A 20,130-nucleotide genomic window follows, 5' to 3' on the forward strand; every position below is an offset into this window, starting at 1 on the left:
CAGACAAAAAAACCTCAGAGCAGAAAAACACATTTCCCTGCATTTATTTGAAACACTTTAAAGATGACTTGTTTTTTATTTACCATACAGCATACATAATTATGAGTTAAGGTTAGTTTCCCTTGGCCAGTTACGGAGCAAAAATGTAACACACCACGTCAACTCTATCATCATGCTTAACAGTCAGGTGAAACAGCACCAAGGTACAGGAAAGCCAGGATTTAAATCAACCAGGGACTGCAGTTCAGCTTCCTCCATTCGACTGATTAACTGCAAGCACTTCTGACAAGCAATATTTTCAAGAGCCTCTGACCAGTTAAGGATTAAAACATGCTGAGCTTTGAGTATGTTCAGTAGCATCTTCAGTGCCGAGATTCAGTTATACTATTCATGTTTTCTTACTTCACCCATTACTATGGTATCTGAACACCTTCTGACATTTCTTTTCTCTGTTCTTTCATCTAGTTGGAAAGTTTATCCATCGGTACCCTTCAGCTTTTTAACAGATCCTCCAGGCATCCTATAGCCATTTCATTAAGTTGCATTGCCGTAGGGATTTAGAGGGAGTATTAACAAAGGAGAGAAACTACCCACCATTACTTTGGCTAATCTGATTTTTCTCTTTCTATGAACTCCTACTGGCAACCAACTCTCTGGACAATATGGTGAAACTTACACTTACTGAACATTAGACCAATCAATATTTAAGGTGGGCTGAAAGCAGTACCTAGTATATGGTAATATTTATAATCTGAAAGTCCACCAACTGCTTCAAGAAAATAAAGGAAATGTTTTGGTGTTTTTCCCAATTCCCCCCGCTCCATTTGTGACACTAAGATATAAGCCTAAACTTTCTTGTTCCTCTCAAATGAGCTCAACTTTGTGTGGCAATTCTTTTATTGTGCTGTTTTCTGTTTAGGAGTCTCTCCCATAAATATCATCCCTTTTTCCACAGTCTTCTCCCTCCCCACCCCCCAAATGCATTAACAATGCTAGGAACATTCGTAACAATGTACCCATTTCTGATAAGACTGATTTGTGGAGGCCTCATATAGGATATCATTGGAGGCCTCAGTTGTCTCAGTTTATCCTTCCCTCACTAACTCCCTCATTATCTCCTTCTCTGAAAAATGTATTTAGAAAGCAGCAGGTGCCACTGCTCCATATTAATTTCGAGACTGTCTCACACTGGGGAGGATTATGATTAAAGCAAATCCCTCTGTAGATTCCAAATTTTGAAAATTCCAGAAGTTAGCTCTGTATTTAGTTGATAACAATGTTTCTTAGTATTTTGGTGACATCACTTCAAAATGGTAGAGTTGGTTCATTTCCCCCCAATTTTTTAGTAAGATATGGACTTCCATCAATAATAAAACTTTCTTTTTGAATTCCTTTCCAAGGAAGTAAAAGGATTTTTAAATTAGGCTGAAATTAACCAAAATAATTTGTGTGTCCATTGACGTCTGATTCAAAAACCAGTTGGAGAACACTTCAATCTCTCTGGTCACTCAATTACAGACCTAAAAGTGGCAATTCTTCAACCAAAAAAACTTCAAAACCAGACTCCAATGAGATACTGCTGAATTGGAATTAATTTGCAAACTGGATATCATTAAATTAGGCTTGAATAAAGACTGGGAGTGGATGTGTCATTACACAAAGTAAAACTATTTCCCCGTGTTTATTCCCCTCCTCCCCCCACTGTTCCTCACACATTCTTGTCAACTGCTGGAAATGGCCCACCTTGATTACAAAAGGTTTTTTTTTTCTTTCCCCCCTCTCCTGCTGGTAATAGCTCACCTTACCCGATCACTCTCATTACAGTGTGTAAGGTAACACCCATTGTTTCATGTTCTCTATGTATATAAAATCTTCCCACTGTATTTTCCACTGAATGCATTCGATGAAGTGAGCTGTAGCTCATGAAAGCTTATGCTCAGATAAATTTGTTAGCCTCTAAGGTTCCACAAGTACTCCTTTTCTTTTTGCGGATACAGGCTAACACTGCTGCTACTCTGAAACGTATCCATAAATGTTTATGTTTAAATGTTTTCATACTTTATTTTTTTTAAATAATTGGGCACTGTCTTAGCTAAGTACTTATGTTTACCTATCAGAAGGCAGTGTCACAAATTTTCTGAAAAGAGATTTATATAATGGTCCAAGAACATTTTGTTTCAAAGATATCTTTATGCAGTTTAAAACAGAACCCCTGAATTACCAGCACAGATAAAGGTATTTTCCACCACTGCATTATGAACTGAATTTTTAATTCTGTTTTGTTGTTAGAAATCAGCAAACTGTGTAAATTAAATCTTAAACAAACCTCCAGATTTGTAATTTTGCCTACCTGGAGTTGAGGCTGATTAATTCTTCCAATGCTGGCACCAACATTCTGTCAGTCAAACACTTAACTCGATTATCAAGGGCCAGGAGAGCAGCTTCCTTTTATTCCACCTGGAAAAAATATTGTGTCAGTCATTTTTTTCATGGTCTTCCAAGCATATGACAATTCATTATGTTATCTTTGCCTGTCACATTAAGGGTTCATCAGAAAACACACACAAAGGACTGACGCATAAACTATCCGACTCTGGCTAACTCCTAAATTTTTAATACAGCATGTGTATAGGTGAATGGGGCCATCTATACTTTATTTTATTTGATGTGTCTATTATGAAATATATTAAGTATTATATTCATTTATAACAGTTCAATTAATTAAAGGATATATTCAATTAAGATAAGCATTTCTAAACGCTCAAGTATCAGGGGGTAGCCAAATTAGTCTATATCCACAAAAACAACAAAGAGTCCAGTGGTACCTTAAGGTTATTTCTAAACACTGGCTTTGAAATGTACCAAATCACAACATCTAACAGTGGAAAATAAAATAAGATTTAGACCACACTACATTAGAACAGGGTACCATTTGTAGAAACTGAGCTTAAAGTTGCATTTGCATTAGGTCTTACACTACTGATCATTGTTTTTCCATTGCTCATCTTACCTCTAACTAGTAGAGAGTACAGAGTCTGCACAACTACAGACAACTGATCTATTGATTTTTAAAACTGAAAGGCAAATATTTATTTGTTGCTGGGTTTTGCTGATTTGAAAAATCCCAGATGCCACAGCAATAGATTCCAATATGTTTCTAAATGAATACAAATATAATACAAGGTGAAATGTAAAACAATGCATAAAATATTTATTTTTCATTTTAAAAATTTATTTTGATTAAATAACTAGAAGATCACAGCTTTTTCACAGCACTCTGAATGAAGAGGAACGGAAGGAACGAAAGAAACATAAGTAAAGATAAAAATTTGAAAACTACATACACCGTTCACCAGATATAAATATTTTAAATACAACAATTCATAGCAATTTCATTATATATTATCTGCTAGAAGATACCTCTCTGGTTTAAACAACAAAACCAAACCATCCCACTACTTTATCATACCTTAGCTCCCAATTCTATTAAAACATACAGTGCATCATCTCACAAACTCACTATCTTGAAAGAACAGCTTTATGGTGAGATTGTATGCTATGCTAATTATGAGGGCATGTAGGCAATGTTCAGAAAAAAATCACAGCTATCTTAAAAACATGTAAATGTTTATCCATCAGTGTTCTCTATTTCTAGGGTATGCAGTTAATAAAAGGAATGTATGTGGTAATAAGGCCAGGGAAGCAGAATGGTTAATGATATACAGCTAGTCACCAAAACGCAATAAAGAAATATTGGTCAAAGAGTCACTATGAGTCTGACAAGGCTGTAACCTTCCAGCTACTGTGGAACTAGCTGAGAGAATTACATTGTTATGTTACATTCTAATAGTATTTTCATAAAGAATGAAGCAGAAATTTAATTCCAGACAAAATTCATGTTAAAGTGGAGTTAAGTATGAGAGCACATATCAATAATTTATGGCCAAATACATACAGTGATGTTGTGATTATCCAAAACCCAATCATCATAGCCCCAGGAAATTCAATGTTAAATTTAAATGTAAAGTAAATCCAAAGATGAAGAAGTATGGAAATTCAGTTAGGATACCAAAACAACCTTAATTCTCCTCTGTAGTAACACTATGCAATAACCATATGATTACGAGTAAGGCATGTTAGTGTTTGTGGTTCCAGATTAGATTAAACTGATTTTTTAGACAAACATGAAATTTGTCTCTCTCTTTTTCCTTCATAGTGTAAATTCTCATCAAATTCATTCTACACTCAAGGTAAGTGTTATAAACTTAGGGAGAGTAGTCACACTATTTTTTATGTATAACCAAGAGAGTATTAATATTATTGTATGGGAAGTGAAGTCCAAATTCAAAGAGGTGTGGGACACCTGCAACTTCTATTTATTTGAAATGTAATTTCACCAGGCTTTAATGAAGTCATTTGCTCTCAAAACCCTTTTTCCCCTTCCTCATTTCAGGCTTCAATGGGAGTTGCAGGTATGCAACATTTCCAGAAATAACCATAAATGAGGATAAAATTAGCTCAATAGGCCTGCAGCTTAGAACATGAATCAGCACCTGGAATTCCCCAAACACAGAGACAGCAGCACAAGAGATTTCAACTTAATTGCGGCACCAAAGTATGTGCTGGCAGATAGGTCCAAGGCTGAGGAATAGACATATGATGTGCTCTTTTACTGCTCCTGGTTTAGAGCCCAAAACAAGCTCTTTGGCTCCCAAGCCCACAGATGTTCCACACTCCTCCTGGATGGCAGAGCTGATCAGACTTAATTAAGCTTCTCCATTCTCTCAGAACCCCATTTCTCTCCTTTGATTCTCATGTGTTCTGTCTCATTCACTCCCTCCTTCTCTTCGCTGTGTTCTCTCTTTACTTACTCTCCCATCCCCTTATCTCACCGAGAGTTCATCCCCTCTCTCTCTCCTCCACACTTCATTTATTTTTCCTCCCACCATCAGCAGAGCCACAAAGATTCTCACCATCTGCCTGGCACTGAGCCCAGTGATTTGTTTTTCCTCTTTCTGACAAGGAAGCTGTTGGCCCAAAGATACTTATGCCTGGACTTCACTCTTGTCAGCAGGGAGCAGAAGGAAACATCACTTCTGTTCCCATGTGAGAGAGCTAATAAGCACAAAGCTTTAGGATGTCTTCTACTTGTGTTGGCCGCTGCAGGAGAACAGCAACTCCATTGCTTCAGTCTCTTGACTTGTACCTTGAGATGTTCCTGCCATGTGGGCTAAACCCCATTTTTATTTTCAGAAAAAAAGGGCCCCAACTACCAGCTCGCCATACAGTTGGGAGTACAAGTTGTGTTATAAAAAGCTTAAGATTCAGCAGGAATGTTAATATGTGCACACATTCTGCAGAATGCTGTGTGGTTCCATACTCTCAGATTCACATGGACATGAAGAGGAAGAGAGAGAAAGAGAGACAGAGACAGACTGGAACCAGACACAAAGAAATGGATAGAGAATACAGCTATGTCAGACTTCAGTAGCATCTATAGTGTGGCTAAATTTAAATTATTTCTTGTCAGATAAATAATCTTAAATCCTGCCTTAGTCATCACTGAAATAATGCAACACTGATTATTCTCTTCTAATGAATGTTAACATGGCTTTCATAGGATTATGAAGATGCACAAGTAGGTTCTAGTAATAAGAATGTGAAGACTGAGAAGGGACATCATAACAGTTTTTAAGTACATAAAAGGTTGTTACAAGGAAGAGGGAGAAAAATTGTTCTCCTTAACCTCTGAGGATAGGACAAGAAACAATGAGCTAAAATTGAAGCAAGGGTCGTTAAGGTTGTTCATTAAGAAAAACTTCCTGTTAGGGTGGTTAAGCACTGAAATAAATTGCCTAGGGAGGTGTGAAATCTCCATCATTGGAAATGTTTAAAAGCAGGGTTAGACAAACACCTGTCAGAGATTGTCTAGAAAATGTTTCTCATCCAGTCCCCTGCCATGAGTGCAGGGGACTGAACTAGAAGACCTACTGAGGTCCCTTTCAGTCTTACGGTTCTATAATTCAGGAGAAAAAAAGATTTTTGATAATAATAGGCCAGATCTTTGGCTGCTATAAATTGGCATAGCAAGAATGACTTCAATATTATTAATTATTTGTATTCTCCAAAGTGCCAGGGAGCCTCAGTCACAGCCTAGGACCCCATTGCACAAACATGGAACAAAAAGCAATCTAAGTAGAACTATGCTGATTTACATAAGCTGAGAAATTGATCCTCTATTATTTAAGTTTACAGTGTTCTTGTAATACAACTGAAATCCTCTTCACATTGTCCTTCGTGCCACGTACTTGGGAAATGACCCTGTATTAGACTGTCTGTTTATCTAACGTGTCAAGATATTTGAGTGTCTCTAAGATAGTCACCAAACAGCCAAAAATGTTCTTTACTAACTTGCACACCAGCAATTCCAACTTTTAGACATGATCTATACTACACATTTTATCCATGTTTGCATCCTGTTAATAATTTAGTTGGCTCTAAACACACCCCAGGATTAATACCCAGTTAATAACTCATGTGAACTTAATAACTCTGTGAACCTACACCCTATCTTCAGGGACTTTCCTTATTGTGATGCTATTTGGATGCTCTTTCTCTCCTACCCTAGAACTTTAGATCATGGTGTTTTCCTTTATATTTTTTTAAAAACCTTGTTTCCTATATTTAGCTGAAAAAAAAGTATCACATCACTTATCTTTGATGCTTTGCTTATAGTCAGTAAAAATATAAGAATGTACTATTAAGCCTCTGTAATCCTTAAGCCTTTTTTCTAGTTTAGGCTTTTGAAGTTCTGTACTAATAATGTCATAAACCACTCCATTTACAATGGCAATAAAGGCTTTAAAATACAATTTACATGTGTGTCAAACCTTCAGCACCATATTCTAGTTTCTAAATGTAAAGATGGGTACTGATTTTTTAAAATTGAAAAATACATAAAAGAAATTAGGGAACTTCATAGACATACATTTTATTTATCAGAATCTGTAAATATATAAAATTAACTCTTGAATTTTCTTGTTGCATATTGTCTGCATAAGGCATATTCCTAACAAAACAGGCTAATCTGTGACAGGCTACTACCTATTTCTATTAGCTATCACCATTCTCTTCTGCAAATTTATATTTCTCAGCAGAAAGTCTTGGACCATCCTCCTCTATGCCTCCATTAGTATTTATGGGGGGAATAATGTGTCTCCTGAGAGTAATGGGGATTGTCCTCTCCTGCACTACATCTTCAGGAATATGGGGGCCCTGGCCCTATGGAACATTTCCCTTTGGCTTCTGAGGGTTTTGGATAAGACTTCATATGTCCATCCTACTCTGGAGGAGCAGGGCTGTCTTTCTACAGGCTGCAGGAGGGGACTGGGTAAAAGAGGGAGCCTGTGGCTGGGGTGACTAAGAGAAGAGAAACCCCAGAGAAAAACAGCCATGCTATCATAGGCTTTAGGCAGTTATAAAGTAATGCTTTATATGGTTAATACAGTAAAATATTGGTACAAAGCATTTCATTGACAGGAAATGTAAGGGAACCACCACAGGACAATACATTTATTAGATAGGTTTCTTATGAGACTTATTTTCTTATTTTAAATTTAATGTTTTTTTTTTTTAAAGCCTAACTGCTGGGAATTACATTATATGCTGTCCCCTGCTTAATAATAAAGATTGGTAGCAGGTTTAAGAATAATGTTTCCTGTGGGCCCCTTTACCTTTTGTTTCTCCAGTAAAGCTTATAAAATCATTGCCTATATAGTCTCCTAAGGAGGAAAACTGAATCAGTGCAAATAGATCACACAGGAGCATATAAAAATGCTCTGGGTACCTTTCCCTAAGACCTGAAGAAGAGTGCTGAGTAAGCTCAGAAACTTGTCTCTCTCCCCAAGAGAAACTGGTTCAATAACAGATGTTATCTTACCCCCCTTGTCTTAAAAATGCTCTACTGGACTTTGCTTTCTTCAAGGTATTATCTATTGAAACCTGTATTCAGAAAATGTAGTAAATTAATTCTCAGTTACACATTTATCTTTGAATGTCCAGCCAATATTTGGTTTAGTAAGTTATTATTATTCCAGGGTGAATTCAAAAGAAATACAAGATGCGTTTTATAATTCTATAGCTGTTTATGTTTGTTTTCTGTCCCTCCTCCCATTCCCCTATGATTTCAGGTCTGATTCAATGCCCGCTGAAAACAATGGAAAGACTCCCTTTGAACTTTAGTGGGTTTTGTATCAGCACTTAAAAGATATGTAAATGAGAAGCCTTTTGGATATTCAAATAGACAGCCTAGTTTCACACTGTTTCTTTTGCTTACAAAAAAATCATACCTTGCGGAACTGCTGTTTATCAAGAAAATAATGACATAGGCCCCAATCCTGCAATGAGCTCTGTGTGGGCTCAGAGGTCCATCCACATGGAATTCATTATAGAATTGGAACCTTGCTCTCTTAGCCTAATAATGTCTAATTGTCACAAAACCAGAATTGTGACATTTTTTATGAGTCTGTTTTCTGGTCTGTCCACTGATTCATTCATTGACTGAGCTTCCTAACCTCTGAAAATATGGAAAACTATTTATGAATAGACAATAGGAAGACTAGATGAAACCATACAGAATATTTTGGAAGTTTAGTCTATGTTCAGAATAAATACTTCATCTACCACTTCCAGAAAAAAAACAAAAAACAAAAACAAAAAAAGCCCACGAAACAAAAACCAGCCCTCTCCTGGAGGCCCATGTTTGAAAGAATAATCCTATACTCGTGTAAATTGCATATTGGACCCATAGTCATCCCTAAAATAAATTACCCCAATTTTAAACATGGAAACATGTACATGTTAATGCATACAGCAGGAAAATCACTGAAGAGTTTGGGAACTGCTCAGACAGCTACTACAATAAAATATAATTTTACTTTATCTTAGAGTAGCACAGAATCTTTTTATTACATAATAGTGAGCAAATTACTCATAATTGCTTATGAGGATAAGAAATAAAAAAGCAAATCCAACAAGTCTCTTAACAATCTTAGCCTGCAGTCCCAGGGCCAACTCCATAGTTTGTAAGCAATGAAGCCTACCAAGGATATAGTACGTGAGACAGGATACACTAAATGGGCTATTACCAGCAGGAGAGTGAGTTGGGGGGGGGGGGGGGGCGGAGGGTGAGAAAACCTAGATTTGTGCTGGAAATGGCCCAACTTGATGATCACTTTAGATAAGCTATTACCAGCAGGACAGTGGGGTGGGAGGGGGAATTGTTTCATGGTCTCTGTGTGGATACAATGTCTACTGCAGTTTCCACGGTATGCATCCGATGAAGTGAGCTGTAGCTCACGAAAGCTCATGCTCAAATAAATTGGTTAGTCTCTAAGGTGCCACAAGTACTCCTTTTCTTTTCACTAAATCCTTTGAAACAGAACAGGAAAAAGGAAGAAAATTATAGCAGCATGTATAGTTTCCACACAATGCCAAGCATATGTTTAATTAACATTTTGTGTAATATTGCTAGATTTCAAAAAAGTTTTAGTTATTATACATAAACCAAATATAACAGAGGAGTATGTGTTTATGAGGTAATGAGTGTTTAGTTGCAAGGATCGATTTAACTTACTTTTGCTATGACTTTATGTTATGGAATCTTGAGATACAAAATGTGAGGCGGTATCTTGGGAATTATCTTGTATCTCTGATGCACATGAATCATGTATAGAAAACCACTAGAAGTGTGCTGTGTAGACCCCATGCAGGCAGATAAGGGATTAATCCAGGAACAAGGAGTTACAGGACATAGACCAACTAGCCCTGGTTGCAGATACTGATACTTAAAGGTATGAGCTTTCAAAGAGCAAAGGAAAAGAAGGACTTAGTATTTTGCAAGCCAACTGAGCCTGTTAGTGACTGCAGGGAAAATCCCTACCCACTCTCCAGGGTCAGCGTTTTAGTTGCAGCAGGCTAATGTGCTCATGGAGCATGGCTGGGAAGTTTTCACTGGGACTGGCTGGAGCAAGCCACTCTCTTCTCCTATTTCATACAGCTGTATTCATTCCAAGTAATTCCTTTTTACTTTGGTCTTTTGAAACTTATGGGACCTGGCAGGAACCCCCTGAGAAAGGGGAAATAAATCTACCATGTGAACCACAACACAAGACTCCGTGCTTTTCTAAAGGCATTGGGACAGGGACCAACCCCCATTCTTACAGTCAATCTTTTCACTCTGCCAATGAGACAAGCATGCTCTTTGGGGCTAAAAAAAGGATCGCTCTGATGTATAAAATTCCATAAATGCATAAGCAGATGGTCCTTTCTGAAACCTTAGCTAACTCCTGCAAACCTTCTGAGACACCCCAGGCCTCCCTGAGAGGCACAATAATCTTTAAAGAAGCACTGCTCCCAACGGATGCTGCTGTGGTGCACGCTCATTTAACCCCTTCAGCTGAAGAATGTTGTGGGGTGGAGCCTTTTGTGTATTCATATCACAGCCTGTCCTCTAAGAGAAATGGCACAGCATACAAATATGCTTGTCAACCAGGCAAAATGTTTGAACTGTACCCTATACAATCCTATTTATGCAGGTTTCTAAGGTGTATACACTCACCTTCTTTTTACAGTCTCTCTCTGCTGTAAGGTCTCTGCCCTTTCACTTTGTTTCGGTTTCAAAAACATCTACAAGCAACTCAAGGCTGACATATATAGGACCCTGTGCCATGCAACTGTAGAAGTTTAAGCCTGTCATGGAGTCCTATCCCTCAACTGGTAGTTAGAGCCCGAACTCAATACTCACCACAGGGTTGTTCATTTGTGAGCTGGTAAAATTTTTCTGAAATGCAGTTTTGTGAGAACTAATACAATTTTCCACCTCTTTTTTTCAAAACCAGCTTTATTCACTAGTGTACAGAGAAGTGGGTTTCTCTAAGATAATAATGTCTGATAATCTCCCAAGACATAGTAGGTGAAGGAGTCAGAAAACAATACGATTAAGCACAATAATGATTACCTCAGCAAATCTATCTGTATATTGTGTGCATGCATGCTCATATATACATTTTGGGTGCCCAAATTGAGGCACTTCAAAGGGCTTGAATTTCAATTTGCAGGTGCTCCCCATTTTCTGAACATCAGGTCTCCTTAAGATGTCACTCTTTAAAACCTTAGCCATATACAGAGATGCTGATAATACATGCTATTTTCATAAGATAATACAACTGAGTTACACAAATAATTACTGAAAACTATTGACCAAAGGTCTGATTCAGAGTCCATTGATTTCTCCATATTGATAGCATTGGCCTACGTGTTGGACAATGCTCATTGTATTGCTCATATCTTTATTTCCTTACCCAGGTTCTGACTCTATCCTTACTCAGACACAACTGTCTGTGAAGTTGCCCGTCTTGTAAACAAAAGTTAGATGCTTGCTTTTATAAAGTTTATCTGATAAAGAAATCACAACTGGGAAGGTATTGGTCAGACACTAGGTGCAAAGCAAATACATTGTTTGGCTACGTGGCTGGTCACACACCACAGACCGAGAAAAAATGAAATGCATTAAAACATTTTCGCCGACAAAGTCTAACCTGCTGAGATGAATGAAGTTGAAGTAATAGTTAAGAGTATACTGGAAATTGTCATATAAATAATCTAGGGGCAAGAATACATGCCAGCATTTTGAAAAGTTTTCAAATTCAATTCTGAAAGCACAAGTAAAATAATAAGGTTTAGAAATCTCTTTCCCAGCTAATTCTGCTTTTATTTCAATTGCACAACCCTGAAGGTACATAGTGGGGGGTCTTACAACAGCTTGATAATAGGGAAAAGAAGGCAATTGTATGTTAACTGTGATTCATGATGAAAAAATGAGCAAATCCTTTATTTGTTGAGTATACAGTGGTTTGAGACTAAGACCCTAAGGTATATTTGATTCTTTAGTTTTATGTAGTGAAGCACATTTGAACTGTACTTAACAGGCAGAATTGCATTTAAATTGCTTTAGGAAAAAATCAGTTTTGATCTCTTTATTACTTGTAATTTAATTTGTTCAGAGGTGAAACATTTTAAGAACATAACGTTCAACACAGAAGGCTGGGTTTTGTATTGTATAAGACACAGGATTTATACACTGTGCTTAAGCCTGGAGGCAAGTGTACATTCTAAGATTTGATTTACTGTAACACAGTGTAGGCTCCTTTTTTGAAAATCTGAGGGTAGTCATAACACTACTTATTATTTGTTTTGTGATTACGTAAACAGAAAGAATCTGCAATATACAGGCACTACCTATGACTATTTGTGACATTCTGACTTGCACATTTTGGACTTTATCCTGATATTCTGTACTTTGGGGGAAAGTAAATGGATACTTTTAATATAAGGTTATATATCTGCTACATGGATCATAGGAAATTACCTTGCTATAGTCTTATAGCCCTCCTTGAATTTGCTTCAGATTTCTATTAATATACTGTGAAAAAGTTGAACAAGGAAAAATGTAGTCTGTTTTGAATAGTTTCTGTTGCAGCCTCTTAATTTGTTAGCGGAGTTATGTACATTTTTTTGCTGCTGGTTCAAATGCAGAGCTAAAGGAAACTCCAAAGTCAAGCATACAGTGAGTGAGAGAGATAAAGCAGTCGTCATGCAAGTTATAACTGGATCATCTACAGAACAATCCTGAAGACTTATGTTTGATACAAAAACAAGTGAATTTAAATGCACATACAACTAGTATAGCTAAACATGAGTAAGTGCATGCAAACCTGTGAAGTCCCCAAACAAAATGTTTTTTTAACCAAATATCTGGTTGCAGGCTAGATACTTTTCTGGAGTAGCCTGCATGCCATCTCTGTCCCTTACACCAAGAAAATAAGAGAGCACTGTAGTTAAAGTCCTCAGATACTTCTTCTTCCTTAGGTCACATATGACCGTGACAATCTGTGCCCTTCACTCTTCTACATATTTCTGAGAGAAGAGTGCCAGACTCCTAGGCCACAAATCCCTAGCAGAAGGAAGGAGTTTGCCATTCCCCCTCGCCTGTTATTTTTTCAAAAGTAATAGCTGGACTTTCTCTATTCCATTAAAAGTGTAACTACTGCCTGCTCTCTGGCTTCTTGGTCAAACCAGTAAAACTTCTTGACTGCTTCTGATGTGTACCCTGAGCAGAGATCCCTATGCAGTAGACCCAGACTCAGAAGTTAAATGGGAGTTCATGGAGAAAGGCAGTGGCTAGCAAAAGACATACTACAAGGAATCATTAAAATCTCAACCTTTGCCACACAGCAATGATGGAGGTAAGTGTAATTTTCTATTCTAATTATAGGAAGATCCCCTTCATGATATGCAGGTACCTAGGTAGTGAATGGTGAGTTTTATGCTACCTACTAGTACTAGCTCTGTCTATGCATAATAGGGATATTAAACTTTAAAAAGGAATGTAACTAATGGTGCAGAAGATCAACAAATATTATTGCCTGATGGCAGATAAAAGTAGAGAACTCAAGGGTGATCCCTCTGTGTACATGTTTCTCTGCCTCTCTTGATTATATATATATAAAGACATATGTAAAAAGGGATCAATTTATGGAGCATGGAGGAAGTTGAGAGAATTGCAATAAAAGCAAGCAGGAGGTTGGGGGAGGGACTGAAGAGAGTGATAGCTAAATGTGTGAAGCAATGGCTGAGCAGAGAGGCACAGTAAAAATTGACAGGTATTTCTAGGGTGTTAACAATGGAGAGGAATTTTTTATAGCAGTGCACAGAAGCATTATCAGGCACAGCAGGATGAAATCAAGAAATGTAATGAAGGATGAATATTAAGAAAAATATCCATTCAGTGACACTTTTTAGGTTAACAAATTTATTTGAGCATAAGCTTTCATGAGCTACAGCTCACTTCATCGGATGCAACACGAAAGCTTATGCTCAAATAAATTTGTTAGTCTCTAAGGTGCCACAAGTACTCCTTTTCTTTTTGCGGATACAGACTAACACGGCTGCTACTCTGAAACCTGTCACTTTTTAGGTTGTGGAACAGTCTTCTAGGGAAAGTGGTAGAAACCCTACCAACATGGACTGTTAACACCAGTTTTGTAAACACATTAAGAAAGGGTAGCTTAGGGAACAATCCTACATTTCCAGGAAGATGACCTTGATGGTCTAATCTTTTTTTGACTTTACCTTCTATGTTTTGTATGTAGCCAAAAGATTACACCAGCTGAGACTAATACGGACTCTATTGTATGACTACATTGATACTGTTTAAACATCACGCATTCATTTTCAGAGTTGCTAAATTAATATCACACACTTTGAAGCCTCAGAATATCTATACTGAACTGGATTTGCATAAGACAGAGGTTATCAGAATATTAGCTACTCTTTTTAAAACATTTTCAAATTGTGATAATGCAAAACAAGAGAAAAAAAGACAGAGAAACACTGAGGTAACAACTATCTAGTAATCCACCGTACACTAATTACCTGAAAAAGTAAGAATCACCTGTTGGCTCTGGATATTTATCTAATATATTAACTCTTTTATTATCTTCATAACAAGTTCTGTCCATGTAACGTAAATGGTTTCAGTGACCATACATTGGCTCACTCCCAGCTGAAGACATAATGAGGCACCTGAAAACAGTCTATTTCACCCAGTATATTAGCGAAACCATCATGATAAATATAATATTTTCCTTTTGAATAGAAGGTGTCAAGGTTCCTTCCTCACTCTGAACTCTAGGGTACAGATGTGGGGACCTGCATGAAAAACCCCCTAAGCTTACTTTTACCAGCTTAGGTTAAAACTTCCCCAAGGTACAAACTATTTTACCTTTTGTCCCTGGACTTTATTGCTGCCACCACCAAGTGTCTAACAAATATAACAGGAAAAGAGCCCACTTGGAAACGTCTTTCCCCCCAAAATCCCCCCAAGTCCTACACCCCCTTTCCTGGGGAAGGCTTGATAAAAATCCTCACCAATTTGCATAGGTGAACACAGACCCAAACCCTTGGATCTTAAGAACAAGGAAAAAGCAATCAGGTTCTTAAAAGAAGAATTTTAATTGAAGAAAAAGTAAAAGAATCACCTCTGTAAAATCAGGATGGTAAATACCTCACAGGGTAATCAGATTCAAAACACAGAGAATCCCTCTAGGCAAAACCTTAAGTTACAAAAAGACACAAAAACAAGAATATACATTCCAGTCAGCACAACTTATTTTATCAGCCATTTAAACAAAACAGAGTCTAATGCATATCTAACTAGATTGCTTATTAGCCCTTTACAGGAGTTCTGACCTGCATTCCTGCTCTGGTCCCGGCAAAAACAACACACAGACAGAGAGAACCCTTTGTTTCCACTCCCCTCCAGCTTTGAAAGTATCTTGACTCCTCATTGGTCATTTTGGTCAGGTGGCAGCGAGGTTGTCTTAGCTTCTTAACCCTTTACAGGTGAAAGGGTTTTTCCTCTGGCAAGGAGGGATTTAAAGGGGTTTAACCTTCCCTTTATTTTTATGACAGAAGGGAAGATAATAAATGGATGAATATGGTATCCAAGAATGTTGCACCACAGTTGGATTCAACAGATAGCCTCTGTGTAACATTGTCTTCCACCTTGAACAAAAAGCAGACTGCTTTGTGCATGATATACAAGGAATATTTTTCCTCTGTCTACTCTTCAGCTGCACAAAGAATACAGTACAGAGAGTTACCGATCTAAGAGGGATGTCTTTTTCGGAGAAGCCTGGAACTTCTAGAAACTTTTGCAAACCTCAGCATTTTTTTTCAATTAACCTGGGTTGCGGTTTTTAACATCAAGACTGCCTCATAACAAACACTTGCCCAAAATCACTGAATACCCATCAGCCAGACTCGGTTTGTGCTCTCCAAACCTATACACCCTGTTTACCCTTCTCCTCAGTGTGCAATGTATGTTCACGAAATGTGCTTGTCAAATCTGGCCAGGCATTTCAGGTATGTCCTAATTTTCCATTCCTTTGAACAGATATTCCATTAAGACTAATTCTGAGGGGAAAAATGGTGCATCAGCAAAGAAGGATGTAATGAATGATAAATCTTGATTTGGTTTTAGGAATCTTTAACTGTGCATAAGTAAACCTTGCTTAAAGAAAGATTGTACTATTAGAACAATGATCTGCAGCCTCACATAAAAGTGGCATAAATCATTTAAAAAATATCACATCAGTGGTTCTAATCTTTAAAACTCATACTCTGCTCAAATTTAGCATGTACAGCTAAATGGAAGATCTGCATTTAAGATGTTTAAAGCTGTCCTTAATACCCTTTCATCTGAGATAGCATATTTTCAGGGGTAGGGGAGGACTGGCAAATTCACAACAGTTAAAAAACGTTTCTGTTGAATGGACTCTGGATGCTTTTCATCATTCTGGTAGTGTGAGGCCATTGTAGTGGCTCCAACACCCTTGCCTTTCGAGTTTCTGGTATTGGGGGTCAACAGGGGAATCTTAAGAGGTTGTTTACAGACAGTACAATGTAAAACAGCCCAGAAGTTGCTATACTTTACGCAAGAAACCAGCCTGGCAGCTAGCTGGACCCAGGGTTGAGGGAAGAGTGTGCATAAAGATAATATAATGCCACCTTTCCCCTATCCACATATAAGCTGCACCAAGCATAGCTGTGATTCAGGCCAAGATCTGGACCGATATATTTGCAAGCAAGTTTTATGTACAGAACAGCAACAGATTCATACTTTCTTTCTTTCTTTCTTTCTTTTTTTTCTAAGAAAGCACTCAAGGAAGGAAAAAATAGCTGTTTAGTGCATGCATAGCCATTGGCAACTGTGCCAAGTTACCAGTTGCTAGCTATGATATCATAGTTGCACTGATTGCCACCATCATAGAGACACATTTCCCCCCTACGTTATACAACTTTTAAGATTATTTCACATTATGTAAACTAATGCTTTAGTCTTTGCCCAAGACAGACTTTAGATTTGAACAGGTTGGGCTGTTCCTATTGCTAAGCATTCACATTGAAAAGTATAATGCAGGCTCCAGTACTTATCCCACCAGTGACTGTTTAATGCAATCAAATGTGGGAATTATGATCTACTGTGAAGAAGCTATGTACTTTAACAGCATCTGAATGAAGATTACCTATTCTCTATTTTGACACCCACCAAATACTTCTATGGCACTAAGCTGATATCCTTCTTTGTAGGAAAGGTAGACCTCTACTTTTGTAAAGTACTTTTATATTGCTAAAATTGCTTGATGTAATTTAAGTGATATAGGTGTAATTTTAATATTACTATTTGTTTGTTGATTTCCTACCACAACTATAGTATCCAAGAGATTTACCAATACTGTATGTTACTGAGATTACAAGTAAGAGGGTGTCACAGGCTAGGGTGGTCCTTTAGGGGAGTTGGCCTCAGCCCACCTGTGCTTTTTTATCTGTATCAAAACCAATCACCAGGAGAGAGATCTATCAGGGAGCTCAGAACAGTTGGTAGAGATACCTGCAAGGGGAAGGAAGTTTCCTGCAGGAGACACAGTGTCAGGCAGCAGGAAGAGTCTCCTACAGTAGCACCAAATGGGTATCAGGTGCTGGGAACTCACTGTAGAGCCTGGGCAAAAGGGAGAGAGAGAGAGGGAGAGAGGCAGGCAGGCTGCCAGCCAGCCAAGGAAAGTTAGCTCTAAAGGGCTTATTGGGCTTGCATATTATAGCAGCTACTATTACCTTTTGGAACCTAAGACTATCTAATTTGTGGGTTTATATTTACCTGCTTTAACCTTTTAATAACTCTTATATCTTTTTCTTGATTAATAAATTTTTACTTAGTAATATCGAGTTGGCTACAAGCATTGTCTTTGGTTTGAGATCGGAGATGCACTAACCTGGGGTAAATGACTGGTCCTTTGGGACTGGGAGCAACCTGAATATTGTTGTGGTTTTTCATTCATCTATCACAAAGACTGGCTTGCCTGGGTGTCAAGAGAGACCAGAGTGCAAAGGGAACTGTCTGTTACTCCATGTAAAGGCGGTTATAGCACTTTAGGAGTTCAAACTTGTTATTTGGTTGGTTAAATCTAATTATAGAACATCCAACTAGTTTGGGGATTTGTGCCCCATTCCTTGACAGTCTGAGGTTAGCACTCACACTTGTGAGCAACCCCAGACAGCTTGACAGAAGGAGAGCAATGTGGTCCAACAAAGTGATGCACTGAGCTCCAAATACTAAGCTTAGAGATAACAGTTTTGGGAAATCTCCAAGAATAACCTTGCAGGTGCTGCTAACTGTGGTAGAATGGCCTCAAGCCCACCAGGTTCTTGGACAGGAGATTCCTTTTAACATGTTTCAGTGCATTCTACTACTCATCTGAACAGCATGTAAATGGATAGACTCCAAGAGTGAGCATGGGTAAACCAATTCCCAGCATATTTTTGACTTAACTTGTTATTTTGTCATAGTGAAAAGATTTTTTGTGATCAAAAATTTATTTTTCTTATGAATGAACATGTCTATACTTCTAAGAAACCAGTTGATGTCCAGTCATGAAGAAGATAGTTCCAAAAAAAAAAAAACAAAAAAAAAACTTCACTGTCATGACAGTGCTGCAGATAGAGCTACAGAGGACATGTTTTTCCCATCCTGGCAAACAAACTGAGATTTCAACTTTTCCCCCATCCGAAATCAGAATAAAAACAAATACTCATTTTTTTGTGTGTGAATTAAACATCAAAAAAAGAAGACGAAAGGATCAATTCATATAATAATGAAAATCTTGATTCAACATTTTCAAAATATTTTGTTTAAAATTATGACCATTTAATTTATTTATTACTAAATACCATAAATTTCAAAACAAAAAGTGATTGTGAGCTGAAAAAAATGGATTTTTTTTTTCATTTTGGAAATGCCAAAATGGGATATTTTGACAATAAAACCTTGTTCGCATTTTTTTTCAAAAAGAGAAATTCGTCAAAACTTTTCCATGAAATGTTTTGGGTTTGACAAAATCAATATTTTTAGATGGAAAAATGTTTTGCTGAAAAATTCCCAATCACTTCTCGTTCCAGAACCTACTTTTCTTGTTTAGGTCCTTGAATGCTTCTGTGGTGATGGGGAGGCTGCAGCATCCTTCCAGTTTAGCACAGGTGCCTGCTGCAGAACAATATATTGCAAATTCCTCCCAATAAGCTGCACAGCAGGCTAAATAAATTCACATTATTGAATTTGGCCTGGGACTTAGGTGGTTTCTCCAGTGGGTGGAGGAAGAGGTGGGAGCTTGCAAGTAGAAGCAGAAAAGTACACCCGATGGAGAGAGAGAGACAGAGCACAGAACATAGAAAGAAGAAATACTAATATGCATGTTTCCCTTTTTGGCAATGCCCCTGAGAGGACTATGCTGTGTTGTAGTGTTCCCTCCAAGTACACCCAGTTGACTCAGTATGCCATCGCCGATCACTTCGGATCACAGCATGTGGGAAAGCCAGGCTTCTAAGCTTTGTGTTAGTCAAGGAGTTTTGAAAAACTCAGAGCCTGATAACTGTGGGAGAAGTGTCAACACATTTTTGGCTTCTCATTTGTGTTTAGGTTCTTTGGCAACTGAGCCAAGTAATCTTTATATGGCTCCTAGGCCAAAACCACTGAATAAAATGTGGTCTAAATAATGCTTCAATTGTAATACTGAGATATGTCATGGGCCAGGCCAATACTTATGTTGGCAAAACTCCCATTAACTTTTATGAGAGTTCTGTCTAAGTAAGGACTGAAGACTAGGCTCCTAGTTGTTCGCCTAAATAAATACATGTAGGAAAACCTTACATTTAATATTATTTGATTTTTGTTTTAGAAGATTTGATTTCTTTTGTTGCTTTTTTACAGATTTACCTGAGTGGTGGAAACACAGGCCAGATTCTCAACTGGTATGAAATTCCATGACCACATTGCCTAGCTCGCAAGGCTTTATCACCCTACACATCATAATAATAAAATCATAGGGTTAGAAGGGACTGCAAGGGTCATCTAGTCTAACCCCTTGCCATGATTTAGGATTTGTTGTGCCTAACCCATCCAAGACAGGTGGGTATCCAGCCTCCTTTTGAAAACCTCCAGTGAAGAAGCTTCCACAA

At 37.7% G+C, this 20,130-nt stretch overlaps 1 protein-coding gene across 38 annotated transcripts in view; it reads right to left on the bottom strand.

The window, feature by feature from the left end:
* PTPRD (protein tyrosine phosphatase receptor type D) overlaps nucleotides 1–20,130 on the bottom strand; it is a 1,703,394-nt gene that overhangs the window by 1,225,834 nt on the left and 457,430 nt on the right. For all 38 annotated transcript variants that reach the window (XM_048850700.2, XM_048850704.2, XM_048850702.2 and 35 more), the window contains one exon: nucleotides 2,351–2,457. The gene's annotated coding sequence lies outside the window, so the exon portion shown is untranslated. The remainder of the gene's footprint in view (nucleotides 1–2,350; nucleotides 2,458–20,130) is intronic.

This window comes from Caretta caretta, chromosome 5, assembly GCF_965140235.1.
Source record: "Caretta caretta isolate rCarCar2 chromosome 5, rCarCar1.hap1, whole genome shotgun sequence".
Taxonomy (NCBI): Eukaryota; Metazoa; Chordata; order Testudines; family Cheloniidae; genus Caretta; species Caretta caretta.